We start from the raw sequence: 6919 nt of genomic DNA, 5'->3' as shown, positions 1-6919 counted from the left end.
GGACGGGAGACCCTGGCCCCGCTCCGCCCCCTCGGACCCCACTTCTCCCAGGACCCAGCCCGGAGCCCCGCGGAAGCACCACACCCGCGTGAAGAGGCTGGAACGCCCCCCGGAGAGGCTCCAGGAGGGGATCCTGCTTAGCCCTTGGCAAAGTCCCTGCTGGTATTTTTTACTCAAAACTAAACTTTATTCTTAATCTAATTGCGAAAGTAATCCAAGCTCACTGCAGAAACTGCAGACCTTACAGGAAAGCACAAGGCAAAGGAAAACTAGAAATCCTGCGACCCCAGCATCCTAGTTCTGCAGGTGCGTGTTTCCGTCGCTTTCTAGGTCCCTGGCTCTGACGACACACAGCGAGCCATCTTTTGTCACCAGCTTTTCTCTAGCACTTTTTCTGACATTCAACCCTCCGCCTGCTTCTTCCCTGCAAGGATTCGGTAGCGCCCCGCCACACCGCTGCTCAGCAGTTGATTTAACCCACGCAGTCGGATCAAATTTGGGGGCTCGTTCCATTTTATTTTTCATTGTTAAACAACAAAATATTCTACAGACTCAGAATCGTGAGTGTGACTTTTGCATAAGGCGTGTGGTGGATGCCGGAGAGAGCTCAGGAGTGGACGGGGTCGGAGTGGACGGGGTCGGGCCGGCCGGGGCGCCCGGAACACCCGCCGGCCTCGATGCTCTCGCTCCGGCGCCAGCTCTGCCGCCGAGAGTTCAGGAAAGTACCCCTGGCTGGGGAAGCCTGGTCCTGTGTGACTGTGCGGGCGAGATTTCCAGCAAACCCCCAGAACGATGGCTGCCGTGAAAAATCAGGCTCTGTTGTGATGCCGCTCGGTTTGCTGAAACAACTGTGGATAATGTATACCAACTATACCCACGTGAACACACATTCCCACTTAGGACACCGGACTGAGTTCCCTGCGAATCTGCTCCATTGCACCGCCTACCAATACCTACATTTTTCTTTGTAATTTTCCTACAAACATGTTTTGCTTCACTTTTAACTTTATAATATTAATACATTTCTCCAACTTTCTTTTTTTATTTTTTTTTATTTTTAAACTTTACAATATTGTATTGGTTCTGCCATATATCGAAATGAATCCGCCACAGGCATACATGTGTTCCCCATCCTGAACCCTCCTCCCTCCTCCCTCAAAGCTTTTGCTAATTTTTCCCTACTATGAACAATGCTATGCTGAGCCTGCTTGTGACCATTTTTAATGTTCATCCACTTTATTTCCTCAGAATAAAATCTTAAACTGCTGGGTCAGAGCATGTTTAGGGCTTTTGGTACATATTACCATTAGCAAGATTGTATTCACTGTCCCACCGGCCTTTGCCACACTGCCTATGATCATGGGTCCATGTGTAGCTGCCAACTTGAGGAGGAGCCGGAAGCCCCATTTTTCTTTAATTTGTATCATTTATTACACAAATCTCTCACCAACTATAAGGAACACCTTGAATGGTGTGTGATTGACAAGACCAGGCTGGCAAGACTAAGCTCCCATGGTAAAGAGAAGGTTGGGAAGAAAAATGAAATACAGCATAAATATATTTATGATATATAAACAAAGCACTGAATATATTTAGCATTAAGTATGTAGATACTTCAAATGTAGCTTTAAATATATATTACAAGTGGAGTAAGTAAAAGTTCTCTGAGCTGTCCAACCCAAACACCTGTGGCATTCTTCTCCTGAATGTCTTTCTTCAGTTTTTTATTCAGGTGGTGACACACTAGGGCAGCCTCACTCCTATTCTTTGAGGACACACACATTCTACCTCTGAAGTGTCTGAACAGCTGGCAACATCAGAGTCCTCATCGCATTCTTCAGTGAGCATGTCATACTCACCATGGGCTCTGGAGTCTAAGCATCTCTGCTGCTTACTCAGCAGTTGAGGAAGCCTGAGCACACTGGCTTCCTCAACTGAACCTTGAGGATAGGGACGCCTCCACTGTTGCTTGGTTTAATCCGACCCACATTCCCTTCCCTGTCTCTTCTACAGAAGCCCGAAGAGTCAAACATCATACTCATTTTCCCAGTCTTTTTGCAACGCAGGTACAGTCTTAGCCCATGATAAGTACTACAGAAGTCCACTCCGGGCCTCTGGGAAAGATTTCGCTTCTGCCGTAAATGAGACTGTGATTGCTGGCACCGCCACATGCAGGCTCAGCCTGCTTTTATCACTGATGTGATAACTGGAGCTGCAGCATCGACCTTGCAACCATGCTGGAAAGGCCACAATGATCAGAGAGAGATCAGCTTTCCTAGAGCTGAACCATTTCTAGGTTTCTTATTACCTGAAAAAATAAATTCCTGTTAATCAGAGATTTTCTCTAAGTAGCCTTCCTTGTGAGATGGTTGTAAGAAGCATGTGAAGTAATTTTTTAAAAATATTTATTTATTTACTTATTTATTTGGCTGTGTCTGGTCTTAGTTATGGCACTTGGGATCTTCGATCTTCGTTGCGGCATGTAGGATCTAGTTCCCTGATGAGATCAAACCTAGGTCCCTGGCATTGGAAATGCAGAGCCTTAGCCACTGAACTACCAGGGAAGTCTCTAAAGTAATTTTTTTAAAGACTAAATACAGTATCTAATACTGATAAGTACTCAAAAAAGCTGTTTTCTAATTATTTTAGTAGTGTTAGTACCAGCTGATCTCAGTTATCACAGGGTGTTTTCAATTAAGGGGTTAGCAGCAAGAAGATGCTTGCTGAAGGTCATTATCTACTTCCAGCTAGTATCAGTGACCTTGGGCAAGTCTTGAGCCTCTGTGGGCTTCAGTTTCCTGAGCTGCTTATAAAATAATATCGAAGTTTCCTCTCAAATCTAAAATTCTTTGATTTTATTTTCATTTTTTAGAAATCTTGCCATCACAGAGTGTGGGATCCCAGCTGACAACCAGAGAATAATGTGGAGGAAATTTGATATTCCTAGTTACATGTGCAATTTACAAGTCCCTCAGGGCACCCCGGGACTCCCAGGTAGGCCTCTGCAGGTGATGCAGTATGGAGTATGAAATCCCACCTAAGAAATAGTCTTGCCTAAAATGTCCAGCTCATACAATAGCATCTGGAGCAGTGTTATTTGACAAAAGTTTTTATGATGATGGAAATACTGCCACTGTCCAATATACTTCCCTGATAGCTCAGTTGGTAAAGAATACACCTGCAATTCAGGAGCCCCCCGGTTCCATTCCTGGGTTGGGAAGACCGGCTAGAGAAGGGATAGGCTACCTACTCCAATATTCTTGGGCTTCCCTGGTGGCTCAGTTGGTAAAGAATCCACCTGCAATGTGGGAGACCTGGGTTTGATCCCTGGGTTGGGAAAACCCCTTGAGAAGGGAAAGGCTACTCACTCCAGTATTCTGGCTTGGAGAATTCCATGGACTGTATAGGTCAGACACAACACAACCTATACACAGACTGTATAGGTCAGAAAGTGAGCAGCTTTCACTTTTTACCAGCACACTAGTGGAAGTGTTAGTCACTAGGTCGTGTCTGACTCCCTGTGACCCGATGGACTGCAGGCTGCCAGGCTTCCCTTCCCATGGAATTTCCCAGGCAAGAATACTGTTGTGGGTTGTTCAGTCACTCAATCATGTCTGACTTCTTGTGACCCCATGGACTGCAGCACACCAGGCTTCCCTGTCCTTCACTATCTCCCAGAGTTTGCTCAAACTCATGTCCATTGAGTCAATGATGCCATCCAACTATCTCATCCTCTGTCATCCCCTTCTCCTCCTGCCCTCAAGCTTTCCCAGCATCAGGGTCTTTTTCCAATGATTTGGCTCTTTGCATCAGGTGACCAAAGTATTGGAGCTTCAGAATATTCAGGGTTAATTTCCTTTATAGGATTGATTGGTTTGATCTCCTTGCAGTCCAAGGGACTCTCAAGAGTCTTCTCCATCATTACAGTTTGAAAGCATCAATTCTTCGGCACTCAGCCTTTTTTATGGTTCAACTCTCACATTCATACATGATTGCTGGAAGAACCATAGCTTTGACTATATGGACCTTTTTTTTTTGGCAAAGTAATGTCTCTGCTTTTTAACATGCTGTCTAGGTTTGTCATAGCTTTTCTTCCAAGGAACAAGCGTCTTTTAATTTCATGGCTGGAGTCACCATCTGCAGTTATTTTGGAGCCCAAGTAAATTAAGTCTGTCATGGTTTCCATTGTTTCCCTATCTATTTGCCATGAAGTGATGGGGCTGGGTGCCATGATCTTTGTTTTTTGAATGTTGAGTTTTAAGCCAGCTTTTTCACTCTCCTCTTTCACCTTCATCAAGAGGCTCTATAATTTCTCTTTGCTTTCTGCCATTAGGGTGCTGTCATCTGCATATCTGAGGTTATTGATATTTCTCCCAACAATCTTGATTCCAGCTTGAGCTTCACCCAGCCCGGCATTTCACATTTCCATACTCTGCATGGAAGTTAAATAAGCAGGGTTACAAAATACAGCCTTGACGTACTTCTTTCCCAATTTTGAACCAGTCCACTGTGTTCTTGCCTGGAGAATCCCAGGGACGGTGGAGCCTGGTGGACTGCCATCTATGGGGTCGCACGGAGTTGGACACGACTGAAGCGACTTAGCAGCAGTAGCTGCAGCATTGTTCCATGTCTAGTATTAACTGTTGGTTCTTGACCTGCATGCAGGTTTCTCAGGAGGAAGGTAAGATGGTCTGGTATTCCCATCTCTTTAAGAATTTCCCACAGTTTGTTGTGATCAATCAAAGACTTTAGCATAGTCAATAAAGCAGAAGTAGATGTTTTTCTGGAACCCCCTTGCATTTTCTATGATCCGGCAGATGTTGGCAATTTGATCTCTGGTTCCTCTGCCTTTTCTAAAACCAGCTTGAACATCTGGAAGTTCCGGTTCACATACTGTTGAAGCCTACCTTGAAGGATTTCGAGCGTTACCTTGCTACCATGTGAAATGAGCACAGTTATGCAGGTGGCTTCTTTACTGTCTAAGCCACTTGAAATGAGGCTAGAGAGATGCAGAAAGTGGATATAAAAATTTAAGTTAATCTTCATTAAACTAATTTACATTCAAATAATCATCTGTAGCTAGTGGTTACCATGCTGGACAATGTAGCTCCAGAATCCAAACCTAACCTTCAAGTTGCAGGAAGTGGGAGATGGCAGAACAAGTTTCCATGGGAAAGAGACAGACTCAAGGGGGAGATTTGTAGGACAGCAGTCCTGGAGTCTTCAGAAAGTCAGCGTCATTAAAAAAATAGAAAAAGCAGGTGAGGCGGGGGCTGTCCAAGGTTATGAAAAGATTAACAAAATACAAAGCACAAACCTAGATGGATCTCAGTTGAAAACAACACAGACTTAAAGCACTGCTAAGTCGGGAGGGGCACAAGCCATGGCCTGGCTGCAGCGTAACATTACAGAATCATTGTAGTTTTCTCAGGAGTGACACTACTATTGTGATTATGCAGCACATTATTATTTTTAGAAGATGCGTGAGGAAGTATGAGTAAAGGGTCATAGTGCTGACAACTTTCTAATGATGCAAGAGGTGCAGGCGGAGGACAGAGAGAAAGAGAGCGCTAAAGCAGATACGGCAAATGTTTTAAAAACAGTCCTGTCATGCATGATACTTCTTCCAAGAAAGTAGAATATGTACTTACTGAACTGAGTGACTTACAAGACATTTCCAGGCAGAATGCTCAAGATGCTATCTGGCTGTTTTCCACTCTTTACAGCGAAACGCATGATTGAAGAGATGCTTGGAGAGGCTCTTAACCACAGATGAGTCAGAGTTGCTGGTTCTGAAAATTCTCAGACCCTCAGATGGCAAATGATGCTAAAACGAAGAAATGGCTTTCAGTCAAAGATAAAACTCAGGGGACTGTCAGGAAAATATGATACAGATGAAGGCAAGTGTATAGCTGTGAAATCTTTCACTAAGAGTTTTGTTAGAGGACACAGTTGGGCCACAACAAACTCTTTGGATAAACAAAAGGGCTTTGTGCTTCCATAGCCCAGACATTGATGTGGGGTGAGCATCTGGGGAGCCTTGGATAGGGCTGAGTGTATTTTTTCAGGTGGAGCATGTAGCCAGCCTCCAGGATGGCCTTATTGACCCCCACATCCTGAGATATGTGCTCTCACCAGTCCTTCTGCTCTGAATACAGTACTATAGAAGTGATGGTGTACGACTGATATCTGGCATGGAAGAATGACCTTGGTCTCTCCTAAATGCTCTGGGGCATCCAGCCGCTGTGTCATTTGGACTCTCGGGCAGCTATATGGTGAGTGTACTGGGTTGGAAGTGTTCCCCTCCTTCATCTCCTTCTTGGAACTTCAGGATGAGATCTTATTTAGAAATAGGGTCTTAGTTAAGAGGAGACCATAACTGGGGTAGGGTGGGCCCATAATCCAGTATGACTGATATCCTCAGAAGAATAGAAAGAGCCCAGAAACACACACACAGCTGAGGACATGTGTGAAGATGTAGACAGAGATTGGAGTGACGTATCAGCGAGGAAGAGGGCCAGGTGTGGTTGGCAATCCCAGAAGCTATGAGAAAGGCATGGAACAGATAGATCCTCCCCCAGATCCTGAGAGAGTGACTCTGAAAACACCTTGATTCCAGATGTCCGACTCCAAGTACTGAGACAATGAATGTTTCAAGCCAGAATGTTTAACTTTGTATGGTGGCCCCAGGAAATGTCAGAGATGAACTGAGCCCTCCTGCTGCCAATGCCAGCTTGCTAGCCCAGTGGGTACCCATCTTGGAAGTCTCCCTTCAGCTATAACCTCATGACAGACTCTGAGCTAGAAATGCTGACTGGGTTGTTCTTCAATTTCTGTCCTATAAAAACAGACATGTTTACTGTTATTTTAATTGATGTTTGGGGTATCTGGTTATACAGCTAAGACTAACACTGCACAG

The sequence above is a fragment of the Bison bison genome, unplaced genomic scaffold (assembly GCF_000754665.1).
Source record: "Bison bison bison isolate TAMUID 2011002044 unplaced genomic scaffold, Bison_UMD1.0 scf7180017863959, whole genome shotgun sequence".
Lineage (NCBI taxonomy): Eukaryota > Metazoa > Chordata > Mammalia > Artiodactyla > Bovidae > Bison > Bison bison.
Note: the sequence above shows the minus strand (reverse complement) of the source record.